Raw genomic sequence first — 19,682 nt, 5'->3', positions numbered from 1 at the left:
AGTCTTCGAGACTTTCGCTTCAAACAATCAGCGTAAAAGGGCTTTCCGCAACCTCGCCGATGTCTGCCAAGTCGCAGCAACAAACCCTTGGAACGACACAGCCATAACTTTCAATGCCGGTGACGAACCAAAGTTCCGGACAGTCCGGGCACCAGCTGCCTTGGTCCTCAATCCAATTGTGGACGGGCTTCGGCTCACCAAAGGGCTCATGGACGGCGGCAGCGGATTAAACCTCATCTACGAGGATACACTAATAAATATGGAAATAGACAGAAGTCGCATCGAGCAAAGTAGCACGACCTTCCAGGGAATCATTCCCAGCCGGGAGGCGCGATGTGTGGGAAAAATCACGCTTGACGTGGTATTCGGCACACCGGAGAATTATCGGTCCGAAGAGATAACCTTCCAAGTGGCTCCTTTCAACGGCGGATATCACGCCCTATTGGGGCGAGATGCATTTACACGCTTCCAAGCTATACCTCATTACGGATACATGAAGCTCAAGATGCCCGGGACCAACGGTATCATCACTCTCGCCAGTGATCCGGACATAGCACTCCACGCCGAAAATAAAACTGCATCCCTAGCCCTCGAGGCATTGTCTGAAATACTAGCGGCTGAAGAGCTAACCGCGCTGCGCTCTACTGTGGATAGGGATGACGTAATCCTGGACAAACGACCCAAATCCACCTCCTTTAAACCAGCAGATGAAATAGTCAAATTCCATGTCTACCTGACGGACCCCAAGAAGACAGCATCCATCGGGGCACAACTCAACCCAACGGTCGACACCGCGCTACGAGAGTTCCTGCAAGAAAACTGGAAAGTATTCGCCTGGCACCCTTCTGATATGCCAGGAATCCCACGCAGGTTGGCCGAACACAGTCTCAATATATTGAAGGGATATAAACCGGTCAAGCAAACACTACGGCGCTTTTCCGAACCTAAACGTCAAGCTATGGGGGAGGAGCTAGCCAAGCTAATCCAGGCCGGATTCATTAGAGAAATAAAACACCCGGACTGGCTAGCAAACCTGGTGATGGTGCCAAAGAAGGATAAATCCTGGCACCTGTGCGTCGATTTCAAAGACCTCAATAAGGCCTGCCCTAAGGATCCCTTCCCCCTCCCCCGCATCAACCAGATCATTGATGCTACCGCAGGACACGACTCACTGTGCTTCCTTGACGCATATTCCGGATACCATCAAATCAAAATGAAGGAGTCCGATCAAGTCGCAACGGCATTCATTACCCCATATGGGCCATTCTGCTTCAACACCATGCCCTTCGGGCTCAAAAACGCCGAGGCAACCTACCAATGCATGATTCAAACATGCCTGGAGAATCAGACCAGCTAGATAGTTGAAGCATACGTGGACGACGTCGTCATCCAAACTAGGCACGTCGAGACGCTAATAGATGATTTACGTCTCACATTCGACAACCTCCATGCATATGACATCAAGCTCAATCCAGAAAAATGTGTTTTCGGCGTCCCCGCCGGAAAACTGCTAGGCTTCATCGTTTCCAATAGAGGAATTGAAGCAAATCCAGCCAAAATCCGAGCTCTGTCACAATTGGCTACGCCAATGGACCTTAAGCAGGTCCAAAAACTCGCCGGATGCATGGCAGCTTTAAGCCGCTTTATCTCCAGATTGGGAGAAAAGGCATTGCCACCCTATCGCCTTCTCCGGCGCACCGATCACTTTGAGTGGACGGATGCGGCAATGGCTGGACTGGAAGAAATAAAAGCCCTTCTAGCAAGCAACCCAATCCTGGCCGCGGCGAACGTCGGCGAAACAATGTTATTATACATATCGGCAACACACCAAGTGGTGAGCGCCGTGCTCGTCATCGAGCGAGAACGGGACGGACACAAATTCCCGCTTCAGAAGCCGGTATACTACGTATCCACTGTCCTCACACCATGCAAATCCCGGCACCCTCATTACCAAAAGATAGCATACGCGGTCTTCATGGCATCCCGGAAGCTACGACACTACTTCCAGGTGTGTTCGATCACGGTGGCTTCCGAAGTACCTCTCAATGACATAATAAACAACCACGATGCTACGGGCCGGATTGCCAATTGGGCCATTGAGCTCCTTCCATTCGACATAACATACAAACCGCGTAGAGCTATTAAATCCCAAGTACTGGCTCACTTCATCGCCGAATGGACAGAGGCCGAACTCCCTAAAGAGTACGACACGTATTCCAACTGGGTTATGTATTTCGATGGTTCCAAAATGCTGGCATGGTTAGGAGTGGGTGTTGTCTTAACGTCCCCCACTAGAGACATAGTTTAGTACGTACTCCAAATATTATACATAGACTCCAACAATGCAGCCGAATATGAAGCCTTATTACATGGACTTGGGATGGCTGTCCCCATGGGCATACAACGCCTGGAAGTGCGCGGGGACCCGAACCTCGCAATATCTCAAATAAATGGGTATTTCGATGCCAAAGATCCGAAGATGGTGGCTTACCATAACGCCGTCCTCAAAATGTCGGCTCGGTTCGAGGGGCTCGAGTTTCATCATGTGGCTCGAGAAAGTAATCAAGCGGCGGACGTCCTCGCTCGCATCGGCGCCAAGCGCGACCCCGTCCCACCTAACATCTTTTTAAGCCGTCCGTGGTGTGGCAAGGGGAGAGCGGCAACAATAATCCGGATCCGAATACAACCCCAGATTCCGAACACAGAGACGTCATCAGGGGCTCAGCCACCGAAATAACACGATCAGCCCATATGATCATGGCAGTCATTGCCCCGTGGACCGAGCCTTTCTTAGCCTACCTTAATAGGCGACAACTCCCCGAGGATCCGAATGAGGCTCGCCGCATTGTCCGGCGTTCGAAAGCCTACAAGGTTCATGACGGAGAACTCTACAAGAAAAGCGCTACCGGAGTACTTCAAAGATGTATCTCTGAGGACGAAGGGCGGCAGCTCTTGGCTGAAATTCATGCCTGTCTCGGTGGTCACCACGCCGCGGCTCGGGCCATCGTAAGCAAGGCCTTCCGTACAAGTTTCTATTGGCAAACGGCCCGAGCAGATGCACAGGACCTTGTCCAACGTTGCGTCGGGTGTCAGCTTTTCGCCCACCAAAGCCATATGCCACCCACCGCCCTGTAAACGATCCCCATCACTTGGCCTTTCGCGGTGTGGGTGCTCGATATGGTCGGACCCCTTAAGGGGTTGTTTGGATAGCAAGATTATAGAGAACAAGTTCTACTTAAACGCAATTTCTGTTGTAACAACCAAAAATCTTGTTTGGATCGCCTAACCGAATCATGGATAAAGAAAACTGAGTTCTACAAAACCTCAAAAACTCAGCTTATAGAAAAACGACTATTTGGCGTTTTTATATAAACCAGTTTTATGAATACGGCGGCCACGTACGGAGCGCATGGTGCCATGGCCGACGTGCTCCTCCTTCTGCCGACGACGACGGCCGCAATCCTCTTCAGGCATGAGTGAGGCGCCGCCGAGTGGGTGAGCTGGCCACTCGGGGCCGAGACGTGGTCATGGTCATGTCGCACGGTGACGCATCAGAGCGCCGCCACGTCCTTTGCAGGCACATGAGAGGCGACGCTAGAAGTCAATGCGGCTCAGCGAGCTCTCGCCGCTCTGGCCCGGACGTGGCCTTCATCGTGTGACATGGCGACGAACCACAAGGGTCGTGACGTGCTCTACAGTCATCAGCGAGTTTACGCTGGAAGTCGGCGAGGCTCGGCGAGCATGCCGTTCGGGGCTCGAATGTGCCCGTCGCCGTATGGCATGGCGACTTGGTGAGGCTGCCGCGGAATACAGAGTGCCATAGCCGATGTGTTCGTCCTACCAACGGTTGCTACAACCTGATCTCCCCAGCAAACGCGGACGGCGAACAGCATCACATCGTAAGCACTACCCCCTGCCTAGTCATCCCAGCGGCGCACAGAGGACACTGCTGCATGGCCGGCATCCTGGTTCGTTGTCATCACCGTCGCCACCGACAGCGTCGTTGTCTCTGTCGCCGTATTTGGGGAAGTGGCCGCAGCGAGGCTGACAGGAGCGCTCGACGGAGATGCTCCCGCTAAGCGCCAGCAGCTCAATAGATCGACCGGAGGAACGTATTGGAATTTTGACACATCGCTGTGTGATGGAGCTGCGTATCCATGCTTTCTTATTTTTCTCATCCAAACAAAGTATGTATGTGCTTACCTTAACAGAATAACTAACCTAAACTGGTTTTCCTAAAAATCCTCTAAAAACTCGTTTTCTAAAATCCCACGTCTAATTCCCTGTATCCAAACAACCACTAGAGGAAGCCATAAGAAAAAGTATCTGCTGGTCATGGTGGATAAATTCACTAAGTGGATAGAGGCCAAATGAGTTAAAACGGACGAGGCCGGGCCAGTGATAGAATTCATATCTGGCGTTGTGCACCGTTATGGTGTTCCACATAGCATCATCACCAAGAACGGCTCCAATTTCATAGCCGATGAGGTAAAAACCTGGTGCGCTAATCTGGGCATTAAGCTCGATTACGCCTCTGTCTATCACCCGCAAACAAACGGTCAAGTCGAACGGGCCAATGGTCTTATTATGAGCGGCATTAAACCTAGACTAGTGCGGTCTTTGAAGGAATCAGACAAGCACTGGGTTGAGGAGCTCGACTCCGTACTCTGGGGGCTGCGGACCATGCCCAACCGCACTACTGGACGTACACCTTTTTTCATGGTGTACGGCGCAGAGGCTGTGTTACCTTGCGACATTATTCATGACTCACCTCGAGTGTGCATGTACGAAGAGAGAGAGGCCGAGCTTGATCGGCAGGATAGCCTAGATGCCCTGGAGGAGGAGCGCGATGTTGCAAAAGCCCGTTCCGCATTCTATCAACAACAGGCCCGTAGATATCAAAGCAGAGACGTACGCGCCAAGACTTATAATGTTGGCGAACTCGTTCTACGCTTGTCGAAGAAGAAAAAAGACAAACCCCTGGAACGCGGCCAGACTCCGAAGATTCTATGCCTAGCGCCGAACTATTTGTTCGTCTCCTTCTCCCTATTGTTTCTGTTATTTTTTCCTCTCTTTTCGGTTTTTCCTTTTTTTAGCCTTAAAGCATTTGCGCGACTAAACCGTGCAGCCATGACGTACACATCCTCAAATATGTACGTCCATTATACCTGGGGGCTTCTTGGACATAAGCTTATTATTGTTATTTTCCGAGCATCAAGCTCATCACATATGTGTGTTCTCCTCATATGTACCTTTTCTCCGCCATTATATGCATCAATATGACTTAAGTTTTGGCCAAGATGGGTTGCCTGGATCCTGTGCTTATGCCCGACGTTCCCGTTAGTTCGGCTAGGGCATAAAGGGAGCACCTCTACGATTGTTACTGCCGGGTCATCCGGATGTGTACCTCAGACTGGGTGAAGCCGAAAGCTAGCGTTCTTAAGGGAATATTCGGTCAGTGGATTAAAGATGTTTTTGCACTTACCCCATTGTGAATCCCCAGATGTTATGTATACTGCGATTTCTTCCAATCACAGTTCGGACATGCATTTTAACGCATGCACACCCAGGGAAAGGAACCCTTAACGGAATTATTCTCTCTGGAAGATGTTTCTTACAATCATAATGTAATATAACATAACTAGACGGATAAACTTGTCTGTTCAAGCAACTATGACCCCTACGCCTGGTTTCCACGCATACCCCGGTCTATTTTACCGCTCAGGTATTCAGAAACACTCCGCACCTTCGGGTCCAGAGGTCGAAGCGAAAAGGTCTGCCATGACAATCGTTTTACAATTCAGCTAGAGTTACATATATCAAGGAAAGTACATAGTCACTTGGACTAACAAAATTCCGCCTCTATACCATCCGGCAGGCTGTCTAACTTACAATCCTACTGGGAATACTTGGCGGCTACTTCTACTTGATCATATACCAAACTAACGGGAATTTCTTTTCCATCTGACCCTAGAGGTCCGACCCGAGCCATATGATTCGGATTGAGCTTGGTATACCGTGTCTTTACCATGGCCCAGGCCTCTCGCGCACCTTCTCCGCAGGGTGATATCTTCCATAATCGAAAACGCCGCCGCGCTCCCTTAAACAGCTGTACAAGCTCCTCCATACTTCCTGGAGGGGAGGCGGATGGCCATAAGGCCTTGGCAACACTCCACATTGCCTGCCGAGCTTGCTTGTGCATTTGCGACAGCTCTTGTAGCAGATCGCCCGAAGATCCGGACGTCTCCTCTTCAGGACGGCCAGTCAACATACCTACAGACATAATTCTGTTAGTTCCTTTCCTTGCCCAATTACACGGAGGTAAGTTTGAACACATACTAAACATGTCGCCTCGTAGCCTCTTATTTTCCTTCACGGAGTCAGTCAGTTGGGCCCGCACGTCTTTCAGTTCTTCACCTAGCTGGGTGTTGGAATCTTGGAGTTTGTTTTTCTCCTCCCAGACACGTGTCAGTATACGTTCGCCAGTGGCACGTTGCCTTTTGGCTTCTTGTTCACCCGCTTGCGCGACTTTTAGGGCCTCTTCCAGTTGATCGGATGACCCTGCTAGGAGATATGCAACTGTGTCAAGCATTGCTGGCATACAATTCTATTTTTTTTATGCAGGGAAGCATTACCAGGTGATGCCTTCTTGGATTTCTCCAGTTCGGCGGTCGCAGCAGACAGCTGGGCCCGGCACCTTTCCAGCTCTTGAGACAGCAAGCTGTTCTTCTCTGTGAGCACCTGGATATACAACGATCCTTAAATCAGTTGTATCAACTACTTCAAGTCTCGGGGGCTACTGGTATATAATTATCAGATTTGTACAAATGTGTATATGCACTTACCTGCATGTCTTTCAAATGCTGGTCTGTGGCTCTGGTAAGCCCATCTCGAGCAGCTCGGATATATGCATTAGCTGAGCTAAAGGCGTTGAATGCCTCCTTTGTAAAACCAGGGTCGCGAAGAGCGGCCCGTCGGCGCCGATGACTCATAGCGCTCTCCACTTCGGAGTTTGTGACGGATACATCATCCGACTCCTCGACCGAAGGACAATCCGGCGTCGCTCCCGCATCAGCCTTTGCCTTTAACGCTGGGTCGGGAACCTGACTAGGGGAGGCACGACCGGCAAGATCCCCGGACATAGTTCGGCGAACGCTTTTCCTGATAAAACGCAGCGGATAATGTCACATTTGGATGTGACCGCCAGAAGGCATGATTACAAACCATACCTCTTTGTCGAAGGCTCTGCCGTACTATCGTTCGCTTTCCTCTTTGAAGATTTGCTTGGCACGGGCGCCGGACTCTTGGGAGATGCCCCTGGCGCACGTTGAGGCGTCGTTCGCCTCCCCTTTATAGCACGAAATAATGTGGTGAGTAAGGCATAATAAGGAAGCTCTCTCTAAGAAGGTGTCTCTTGATCACTTACATGTGAGGCAGGAAGGACACCGGGATAGTCGGCGGTGATGGCCACTTCCGTGCCGTCATAGCTCGCCTGGTAAAACACCCCATCCTCGAGCTCCATGAATATGTTTGGATCCTCTTCGAATCCGGGATCAAGGTCCCGTTTGTGATTCTCTGGCTGCGGGGCAGGGCTATGGATCTCCTTGGCAACCTTCCGCCATTCCTGTTATGAATGGATGAATTGATGTTTGCTCAAATTGACTCAGGAAACGAATTGAGTAAAGTGGTGGGGTTTAGAACTCACCCAGCAAGGAGGATTGTACATGGAAAATCCATCTCAACGATTAATGCGAGTGAAGTCCTCCTTTTCCCCTTTGTACAACTCGGCCAATATTTTTGCCAGAGCGGCGGGGGTGTCTGGACCCTTTCGACTGCAGCGGGAGGCGTCCTCTTATCCATTGTAGTGCCACATGGGGAGCCCTCTATATTGAAGCGGCTGAACCGCCCGCACTATGGAAGTCACCATTACCTCGACTATTGACAGTCCGAACTGGGCGAGTATCTTTATGTTGCCCATCAATTGACGGACTTCCGCGCTATTTTCCTCCTCGCGGCTCCAAGGGCGCCAACTGTGGCGTTTCTTCAGCGGAGCGCCTGAAAACTCGGGAAGACCCATTTGGACTGGGTCAGGGAGAGCGACGTCCTCGATATAGAACCACTCTGAAGGCCAGTCTTCGGGAGCGTTCTTCGGCGTGCCGGACAGGTATCCGATCCCGGCTATGCGCCATACTTTGGTACCGCCCACTTTGAATATTAATCTGTCTTGGTTGTGAGGAACAAGGCAGAATAGCTTCCTCCACAATTCAAAATGGGCCTCACACCCCAGAAATAACTCGCAAAGAGCGACGTAACCTGTGATGTGCAGGATGGAGGTAGGAGTGAAGTTGTGCAGTTGAACACCATAATACTTCAGAAGCCCTCGGAGGAACGGATGGATTGGAAATCTGATGCCTCTTAGCAAATAGGGGACGAAGCACACTCGCTCCCCCTTGGATGGATTGGGGAAATTCTCAGCCTGAGCCCCACCATTGAAGAAAGTCAACCCTGCTCGAACTGGGACTAGATCTGCAGGGGGAAGGAATCCCTGTGTTTGCAGCTTCACCAGCCGACTGTGGGATACGGATCACCTCTCCCATTCGCCTTTTTCAGGACCATGGGGATGGGAGTGAGAACTGGAAGTGATGGCCATGTTGGAGTGGTCTTTCCTAGCAAGCTCTGAGGATTTTTCCGCGTGATGTTGAATGAATTTGAGATGCAGTCTCTTTAAATAGACGTTCCTCCTTACATGGCCGGGGTGTTATGTGTAAAAACACCCTGACCTCTCGCATTCGCTTGACACGTGGAGGCTGAAGTTGTTGATACACAGAAGCCGAGGGGTACGGCATTAAATGGAAAGCTGAATACATCACTTTGAAGTCATCGGAGGAGGAACCCGCCTTGCAATGCCGAAGACAATCTGCGCGCCGGACACCTCATCATTGACGTATGGTTCGGGGGCTACTGAGGGAGTCCTGGACTAAGGGGTCCTCGGGAGTCCGGCCTGTTAGCCATGGGCAGGACTCATGGGCTGTGAAGATACAAAGACCGAAGACTCTACCCGTGTCTGGATGGGACTCTCCTTGTCGTGGAAGACAAGCTTGGCGACCAAATATGAAGATTCCTTTCTCTGTAACCGACCTAGTGTAACCCTAGCTCCCTCCGGTGTCTATATAAACCAAAGGGATAGGTCTGTAGAGGCGAACAATCATAATCATGGTCAGACAGGCTAGACTTCTAGGGTTTTAGCCATTATGATCTCGTGGTAGATCAACTCTTGTAATACTCATATTCATCAAGATCAATCAAGCAGGAAGTAGGGTATTACCTCCATAGAGAGGGCCCGAACCTGGGTAAACATTGTGTCCACCGTCTACTGTTACCATCGATCCTAGACGCACAATTCGGGACCCCCTACCCGAGATCCGCCGGTTTTGACACCGACGGCAGTGTTGCCGAAATCTTCGTTGAGGCCGACGGTGAGGGTGCTGAGCATGAGGTCGTCAAAGACTTTGGCACCGATGTCACGAAGTTCATCGGCAAGCATCTTGAGCCGCATGCAGTACTCATCGATGGTGGAGTTGTCCTGATGACAGCCGAAGAACTCCTGCTGCAAGTAAACAAGGCGTTGAAGTTTGTTGTCGGTGAAGAGCGTGTTGATCTTGGTCCACACGATGCAAGCGTCGTTGTCCTCCGCGACGACCGTGTGGAAGATGTCCTTCGAGACGGTTTAATAGAACCATCGGATGAGCGTGGCCTCAATGGCGGACCACTCCGGATCAGCCTTCATGAACTCGCCGTCAACGGAGCCATCGATGTGCTCGGTGAGGTAGTACTCGCGGAAGACAAGGTTGAAGTAGGTCTTCCATGCGTAGTAGGAGGAGCTGGACCTATCGAGGCGGATGGGAACCTGGGCCTCGATGCTGAGGCCGTGGATGGCGACGGCGGAGGCTTCGGGACCGGCGAAGGGGTTGGAACTGTGGGTGGTGGAGGGACCTGGGGAGTCCATGGAGCGACGGCTGGGGTGGGGCCAGTGGCTCAGGTTAGGGTTTGGTGGTAGCGGCGGCTAGGGTTGGGGATGGGAGGCAGCGGCGCCAGAGGGGTGGTGCAGCGACTGCGGGAGAGAGGGAGGGTGTGGCGGCGACGGGCTACAGCGGCAGCGACGTGACAGAGGGGCGGCGGCGGCTGTACGGGTGACGGCAGCAGGGTGGAGGTGGAAGCGAGGGGGAGATGGCCCGACACGAGGCGACGGCAGCGTCGAGTGGGAGGGACGCAGCGGCGGCGGTGGGGAGCAGTGGCAGCTCGGGAGGTCGCGGCGGCGGCTTAAAGCTAGGGTAGGATCGAGAGGTATGATACCATGTTAGAGGAGGGTTTTGGCAATGCAACTCACGATGGTATTGATCGGGTGCAGGTGCACGTATATATAGGTACAATGTGGGCCTCAACCTCAACTATACAAAGACTAGGAGATGGGCCAAGATATACAAAATATACATGCAAAACATATGTTCAACTGGCAGGAACGAAGAAGATCACACCAATGTATAGCACCGTGGATGCAACGGATCTAGAGTTGGATGTCGATTTCAGGCGGAAGGCCAGAGCCCGGCGTTAAATTAATAAAGCAATAAACGGTAGGTATAGGGTGCTTCGTTCTCCCGAAATCTATCACAGAGGCATTTTGAAGCATAGTCGATCTTTCTTTTGGACTGCTGATGATACTTGCTCTGAGGCTCAATGCTTAGTTGCTTGGTGTTGAGTATTATGATTATTAGGAAAAATAGGATAGTGTAAGATCTTATCCTATCTTATCTTGTACTCCTACTAGCAAACATGCCCGTGCGTTGCAACGGGAGTAGAAAACATGCCCGTAGCCCAATAAACATGGAACACTCAAACAAAATTTTGCGCATACGAGTCAAACAACTTTGCAAGTAGAAAAACAATAGTTTTAAATTACTCAAAAGTAGCAAGATCAATTCTTGGAAGCAATCCATTATCAAATAGAACAGTGTCCAGTGCTCTCCTATTGTAGCATCACATGGGATATAAAATCAGATTTGTCAAGTTCTAGGTTTAGAAAATTTTATTTCATAATTTACATGTCTACAACTAAGCCATTGTCTTGATTATAGATTCAACTTTCAGTAAATCGATCAATGGAACTTGTGACGCCCGGATAATTAAGCTACAGTAATCCTCTGTTAATGGTGCCACATCATCACATTACTGTTGCTAATCCTCACTTGATCCAAATCACTGTTCATTTTCAAACTCAAATTTAAAGTCAAAATTCAAATTTGCCAAACATGAAAACTAAAATGTTCAAAGTGTGGCAAATAATCCCTGGGTATTTGTCATGTTGGAACCAACCTCTTTTGGATTCCGAAAGTGCCCCTGGAAATTATTTAGTGGTCCAACATCATATTAAATGACCTTTTCAATCTCTAAAATGCTTGAACAATTCCTTTGGCCCTGAAACTTTTTAGGCAACACCACAAAGTTGTGTCCGGATTACTTTGCTAAGTTTCACTTTCAACAAATATCATTTGATGCCTTGATTCCATCCAAAACATTAGCTATCCTTTTAATAGAAAATAAAAGAATAAAATAAAGAAAAAGGAAAATGCTAAGGAAAGAAACAACCCCCTACGCTGGACCAACCGGCCCAGCTAGTCAACCGGCTGGCCCAGCCGCCTCCCTCTCTGGCCTACAAGGCCACCCCCACCCAAACCCTAGCACTACCCCCACTCTCCCTGCGATCCCCCCCGATCCCATCTCCATCTCCCGATCTGATCGGCTCTCTCCTCGACATCATTGCCTCGCTGCCGCCCGACGCCACCATCACCGTATCCGGAGCCCGCGCCGCCACCTGGACCTTGCCGGAGCCTCCCCACGGGACCTCGCCATCTCCTCCCCAAGCCCCACAGCCCTGTCCCTACGCCTAGCGCTGAGGCCCCGGGCCTTTTCCCCTCTGCCCTCCGCCCTCGCGTGCCGCTAGCCGCAGCCACGACGCCCGACCGCGCCCTCCGCACGTGCACACTCGCCGCCGCCCCGTGTTCATGCTCATGCTCACCCACCGGCCCGCCCGCGCCGTCCCCGCCTCGCGCGTGGCCGCCCCCTGCTTCCCCTCGATGCGCTCACCGCGGCCCCCGAACCGGCCCTCGCCTCTGCCGCCCCTATGCGTCGCCCGCCGCCCGAGTCGACTACGCGCGCGCGACGGCGCTCCCGCCTTTGCTCGCCCCTCCTCGTGAACGCGCCCGCCACCCCCGCGCTCGGCTATGCCGCCCGCTGGCGGCCGCACCCTACCGTCCTCGCCGCACGCGCTGCGAGGCCGAGCCCCGACGCTGCTCCGCTCAACGCCGACGCCTCTGCAGCCCACCTCCGACAACCCCACGGCCATCCTCCGGAGCGCCTCGTCGCATTGCGTCTGCCGAGCCCACCCACCGATCCAGCTGTCGCCGGAGATGGCTGGCCGGCGAGCACCTCCGCTCTCTATTCGCATCGCCGGCGTACCGCCGCGTGTGGCTCACTAACAGGTGGGCCCGCCCGGTTTAACCAATCCCTAACCACGTAATTAGATAGAACCTAATAAAACTGTTTAGTTGAATAACTGGAAATGGCATGTGGACCCTTTTCTTTTAAAAGCCTGTTTAAAAATATCTAAGTCAATGACATGTGCCCCCCCCCACCTAATCTATTAAAATTAATTAAACAATTAATTTACACTGTCTCTATGACAGCTGGGTCCCACCAGCCAATTTGACCGGTCAACATTGACCCAGTCAACTTCTGACTGGACTATTGACCTTGACCCTAACCCCCACCTGTCATACACAGGGGCTGGCTACTTCTGTGTATAAATAGTATTTTCAGTTTATTTTTGAATTAAAGTAATTATAGAATATGTTTAAAACTTAGAAAATTCATAGAAAATAAACCGTAACTCGGATGAAAATGTTTTCTACATGAAAGTTGCTCAGAAAAATCCAACGAATCCGAATACGCACTATGTTCATCCACCACACGTCCCTAGCATAGCGAACGTGCAACATTTCACCTCCGGTTCATCTGTCCAAAAATGCGAAACACCGAGGATACTTTCCCGGATGTTTCCCCCCTTCGTCGGTATCACCTCCTACTGCGTTAGGGCACACCTGGCACCGTTACTCGTTATGTCATGCATCATTATGCATCTGTTTGCATTGTATTCATTGTTTCTTCCCCCTTTTCTCTCTGGTAGACTACGAGCCTGACACCGCTACTGGTGCCCTGATCGACTACTGTGTTGACGACCCCTCCTTCTTGCCAGAGCAACAAGGCAAGCCCCCCCTTTGATCATCTCGATATCGTCCATTCCATTCTCTCATGCTTGCACTAGATTTTGCTATTGTAATTGATTGCTCCTATTCTGATGCATAGCCTGCTTTTGTAACCTGCTCATTGTTACCTACCTGCTTATCCTAAACTGCTAGTATAGGTTGGTTAGTGATCCATCAGTGACCTCCACCTTGTCCTTGTTGCCCCTGCTTCATCATTGTAGACCCGATCAACGGGATCAAAGACCAGGCCCCGGCACCGCACATCACTTTCCCCTTAGTTGCTCGACACTACTGGGTTACTATCGAGTGCCGAGGGTGAGACCTCTACAGCACTTCTGATGTTAACCCTGTAGTGTAGCTATTCGGTCGTGGTCATCGGGGGTGATTCCGCCTTAAGCACTTCCGATACGACTCTGTCGTGCAACCCCTCAAGTGTGAACCTCGGGGGTGGTTCCTCTTACGTACACCTTGATGATTACATCGAGTGGAATTCACCGGGGGTAATTCCTCGGGTTTTCCCCTTGATGTTTGGACACACGGATACTTGGACTTTACAGCTGTTTCTTGGAAAGGCGGGTCGACCCTGAGGGGTACCCGCGAGTGATGTGGAGTCGGGTTGACCTGGAGGGTGCCCGCGAGATAATTACGAGCCGTGGCCGGGAATTCCTAGCCCTTGCCGCAAGTCCTCGAGACAGGGCAACGGGGTCACATCTTTCGTGAGTCTCTACTTGTTACCGCGCATTCCTAATCCACTACGATTTGGATATTTGATCCGATGGGCCTCTAGCCTGATAGCACTAACCATCACGTGGGCATAGTATGGGCGTTCTGCGTCGTATACAACAGCCGAAGCTTAATAGACGTCAGCGACTGAGCGGCGCGCCCCGAGTTGGACTAGTAAGCACCTGCCTTTTTGAAGGAGGTAGCTAGGTCTGCTCACCGGCCGCGTTCGCAACGTGCAGGAGTTCCCGGGGAGATGGCCCATGACCCCTGGGGGCATAGGTTTAGTCCGGCGTGCTCACCTCTCTATTAAGCCTATGTCGGGTTGCGGCGTATTGTTTGGCCAAGGCCGGGCATGACCCAGGAAAGTGTGTCCGGCCGGAGTTAATCGAACGTGGTGGGTAAGTTGGTGCACCCCTGCAGGGAAGAAAACATCTATCGATAGTCTGTCCTACGGTAACGGACACTTGGAGTTGTATCCCGATCGATACAACTAGAACTGGATACTTGTGATGAGAATTGGATTGTGATGAGAAATGGATAGTATGGCTCTGGGATTGCTTTCTCGCAGGGAGTCGAGAAAGGATCTCTGGCCGAGGTTGAGAACACTACTACTACTTTACTTTATGCTACTCTACTCCCTCCTGTTGCTGCAAGATGGTGGTTTCCAGAAGAGGCTAGTCTTCGATAGGACTAGGTTCTCCCCTCTATTCTGACTTTTCTGCAATCCAGTCCACAGATACAACCCTTCTCATTGACACTGATGCATATGTAGTGTAGATCTTTGCTTGCGAGTACTTTGGATGAGTACTCACGGTTGCTTTGCTCCCCCTTTTCCCCCCTTTCTTCTCCTTTCCGGTTGATGCAACCAGATGCCGGAGCCCAGGAGCCAGATGCCACCGCCGATGCCTACTACTACGTGAAGACCGCCGATGACCAGGAGTAGTTATGACGCTCCCAGGCAGGAGGCCTTGCCTTTTCGATCGTAGATGCTTTTGTGCTGGCCTTCTTAAGGCAAACTTGTTTAACTCATGTCTGTACTCAGATAATATTGCTTCCGCTGACTCGTGTGTATTCGAGCCCTCGAGGCACCTGGCTTGTAATATAAAGCTTGTATTATTTTAATTTGTGTCTAGAGTTGTGTTGTGATATCTTCCCATGAGTCTCTGATCTTGATCGTACATATTTGCGTGTATGATTAGTGTACGATGGAATCGGGGGCGTCACAGAACTGATCTTCATATGCATATGTTTTTTATTTCCCGCATCCAAATATCATGAATGAAACGATGTAACAAAAAATACATCAAAAGCAGGTGTAGTTCGAGCGGAGATTTTTTGTATTTACCAATGAAAAAAATAGCATGGTACAACAAAATAGCGTCGACGTCAAAATATGCTATTAGCGTGCTATATCGCGCTATAGCGTGCTATTAGCGAGACGTTGTACACTGATATATTTAGCGAGATAATTCTCAATATGCTATAGCGTGCTATTTTTTCCAGTGGTATTTACACAGAAATGTATGACAACACCGAATTACTAAATTACCTCGTGAAGTTTCAGGGTGTCTGCACCGTTTTTTTGTGGATCGTCTTCACCACTCGCAAGTTCCAAGGTGAACTGCACTCTTACACATCTGTCCTGTTGGAACTCTAAATTTCATTATGTACATGTTCAAACCTTCGAGCTGCTCTTCGTAAGCAGTTGCTTGTTCCAGAGGCGCAGCAAGCCCCATCAAGCAATGATTCCAAGAGTAAGCATCAGCAGCAACATGCTTTTTTGATGGTGTCTTGCATACAATGCTTCTTCACAAAGTACGGAAAAACACCATCTTGTTAGAAACAGACATAGTACAATGGTTACACACCTCAATATCAATAACACTTGTTCATCGCGCTTCAAATTTCAAAGCTTGAAGAAGAACACTTCCTAATCATAATATCCATATGTTCAGAATTCAAGGGAAATAAAAGATTTTTTTTACATGTAGTAACAAGGATAGGTGTTTTTAAATGTTTGTATACAAGTGCCAAATCCATTGATTAAAAGAAAGCATGCTACAAGAAAAAACCCAATATGGGGGCGAAGCAGCTAACAACAGCTAGTGCAAAAAGGAGAGAGAACAAAGGAGAAGAATAAAAAGAATGTAACCCACGGGTGGAAAATCCAGCCAGGATCCAAATGGGATAGAGGTTCCAACCAGATTCCACAAGACAATCTCATCTTTTAGCCGCTGCGGGAAGCTCGTGGCATTCATCTCGCCTCTATGGAAAGTGTGTCTGTTTCTTTCAGGCCAAATCACCCATGAAGTCCGTTGGTAGTAGAGAGATTGTGCTCTTTTTTCCTATACCTCACAGCATTATTAGAGCAATAATGCAGGCATGCATTGATCGACTGAAGTCCTTCCCAGTGGATGATGCGAAGGAAGCTTGCACAAGTCAGATTAGCCACAAAATACCAAGCTCCTGTCCAGCCGCAGGACAGGAGCAGTCGTGGCGATGGGGCTCGGGGTGACAACGACCGTGCTGAAATTTGGGATGGGCTTTAGACCTATATAGCAATTTCTGAAAATCTCTAAGGGCCCATTTGGGTTTATTGGCACTAGGTGGAGGTGGAAAGTTTAGTCCCACTCCGGAAATGGAAGAGGAGTTGGACCTTCTTATAAGGGTTTCTCTTCTATATGCTATTGGAGCTTGAGAAGAAAAGAGTCCCTCGCGCACTCGTCCTCCGCCGCCCGCCTCGTCACGCCGCGCCGCCGGACTGAGCCGTCTCCTAACCCTAGCCGCCACGAACAGATCACATCTGCTCCACGCGTACGCCCACCGTCGTTCCTTTGCTGCTGCTGCCGCCAGTGACTCCATCCCATCTGCTGCATACACGGTAGACGGGAGAGCAGGCCTCCGAAACCCCGCCCCTCCTGTACGGGAGAGGGGCGAATAGGTTTTTGGGAAGCAACTACGTGACTGCTCGTTGTTCGTCTACTTCCTCTACGTCCGCGTCATCTTCATCACCACCATGTCGCAGTCCGACGCCGACCGTCTCGCTGCCGAGAAACTTGAATCCGACAAGAAGGCCGCCGAGGACGCTGCTGCCGCCACCACCGCCGCGGCCTCTGCATGGCCTACTGGAGGGTATAACTCGTTTATCCCACTCCTACTGTTTTCTGTTTTAGCCATGCTAGCGTTAGACGTAGATCTTTCTGCAATTAGCGTAGTATGTGCTTGCTTGACTGAATATCAGTATGCGTTTATTTGTGTCAATGCCATGCTAGTAATTTACTCGTGGATTAAGTTAATCGAAAAATTGCCTATTTACTCAACAGACCGGAGGAGAGGTAGGAGACCGAGGTGACGAGGGTGGAGCAACCAGAAGGCTGGCACCCGACAGGCCACCGACGTCCACGGAGGAGGAGCTCGGGCTCTCGCAGGAAGCAGCCGGAGAGGGCGCGGAGCCGAAAAGAGTAGTAGCCGAGAGGACGGCTCCCTGGCCCGAGAGGCCGACGTGGGTATGGTGCGGGGGGAGGGGTCACGGGAGTGAGAGCGACTGTGGTCGGAATCCTCGTCTTCGTAATCCGGGTCCGAGCGGTGGCGGCGACGGCGGTCAGAGTAGCCATCACCACCACCCCGGCCGCCTCCATTGTTTTCATCGTCCAGGTACCGAGGGCGGCCGACGTGGTTTGGTGGTTCCGGCGAGATCTTTAGGTCATATGCTTGATCGTTGAAGAACACCCAGACGGTAGCGCGGAGCTTGTGAGAATCGAGAGACTTTGTCTTCACGCGCACCTCCTCTTCCTTCCTCAGCGAGAGCTCGTCAACCACCACGACCTTGCCCAAGATCCGAGACATGTTGCGGATCACACGCTCCGACCGGGCAATGTTTGGCAAGCCCGCGATGAGGATCCACGTCGTGTCGAGCACAGCCACCGTCTTCGGGTCCATCTTCGGCTAAGAAATGTCGACCACAAGCTTGTTCAAGGCCAAGGTGATGTTGGCGCTCCGCGTGCAAAGACCCAAGCTGGCGAGGTCCGCGAAGATCACAGAGAATCGGTTTCCTGACATCAACTCCACCTGCCAATCCCACTAGCAGTGACAGAGGTGGTTGAGCTCAGCCTCAATCATCTCCGGAGACACCACCCCGTCCCCCTTGACCGTGACGATCGCACTGAGAGAGGGCGTCGAGGATGGAACCTCGGGGACCTCAGTGTGGAAGAATCCCATGCCCTCAATGCCATGTCCATACATCATCAGCTCCTCCGAGACCGACAGATCTGGGCAGAGAATGGCGGGATGGCCCGGGTCCTTGCAGAGGTAGCACGTCGGAGGGTTCGGGAAGGCTACTTGAAAGTGCACAGGGATACCACAGTTGAAGCAAGGCAGGCCTTCCCGAGCATCCGCCCCAATTCCCGCGGAGGTCGCGACCATAGCAGAGGCCGGAGTCGGTCGGCCATTGCCCTTGCGCTTCTTCTTCTTTGCCCCTTGGCGGCTCCGGTTGGGATTTGGACCATTCATGGGAGGGAGCTAAGGCTGGTTTCTTGGAGGTTGATACCGGCGAGGAGGAGAGACCGGCTGAGGCTGAGCCCAACCCGGAGAGGGGTGCCGGCCCTGGCACCGGACAGGAGAAGGTGAGCGCCGCGCGGTCACATGGCCAGGCTTAGGGGAGCGCTGGTGTGCCCGATAGTCATCCTGACCCCGAGAGCGGCGAGGTTCCTAGGGCGGGGAGCGACGCCCATCCCGGGACGCCGAGCGGCGCGCCCTGCGTTCCAGAGAACGATGCCTCTCCCGAGTTGGCGAGTGGGCCGGGGACCGGCGCGATGCACGTGGGGGGCGTTGTTGGGGAACGTAGTAATTTCAAAAAAATTCCTACGCACACGCAAGATCATGGTGATGCATAGCAACGAGAGGGGAGAGTGTGTCCACATACCCTCGAAGACCGAAAGCGGAAGCGTTAGAACAACGCAGTGATGTAGTCGTACATCTTCACGATCCGACCGATCCAAGTACCGAACGCACGGCACCTCCGAGTTCAGCACACGTTCAGCTCGATGACGTCCCACGAACTCCGATCCAGCAGAGCTTCGAGGGAGAGTTCCATCAGCACGACGGCGTGATGAAGGTGATGATGATGCTACCGACGCAGGGCTTCGCCTAAGCACCGCTAGGATATGACCGAGGTGGATTATGGTGGAGGGGGGCACCGCACACGGCTAAAAGATAAATGATCAATTGTTGTCTCTTTGGGGTGCCCCCCTACCCCCGTATATAAAGGAGCTAGGGGGGAGGCAGCCGGCCAGGAGGAGGGCGCGCCAAGGGGGGAGTCCTACTCCCACCGGGAGTAGGACTCCTCCTTTCCTAGTAGGAGTAGGAGAAGGGAAGGAGGGGAGAGAGGGAGAGAAGGAAAGGGAGCGGGGGCGCGCGGCTGCCCTGGGCGCCCCTCCTCTTCTCCAACTAGGGCCCATTAGGCCCAATAAACTCCCCGGGGGGTTCTGGTAACCCCCCCCCCCCCGGTACTCGGTATATGCCCGAAACCTCCCGAAACACTTCCGGTGTCCGAACATAGTCATCCAATATATCGATCTTTACATCTCGACCATTTTGAGACTCCTCGTCATGTCCGTGATCATATCCGGGACTCCGAACTAC

Source organism: Aegilops tauschii, chromosome 3 (genome assembly GCF_002575655.3).
Source record: "Aegilops tauschii subsp. strangulata cultivar AL8/78 chromosome 3, Aet v6.0, whole genome shotgun sequence".
In the NCBI taxonomy this organism is placed as follows: domain Eukaryota; kingdom Viridiplantae; phylum Streptophyta; class Magnoliopsida; order Poales; family Poaceae; genus Aegilops; species Aegilops tauschii.
Note: the sequence above shows the minus strand (reverse complement) of the source record.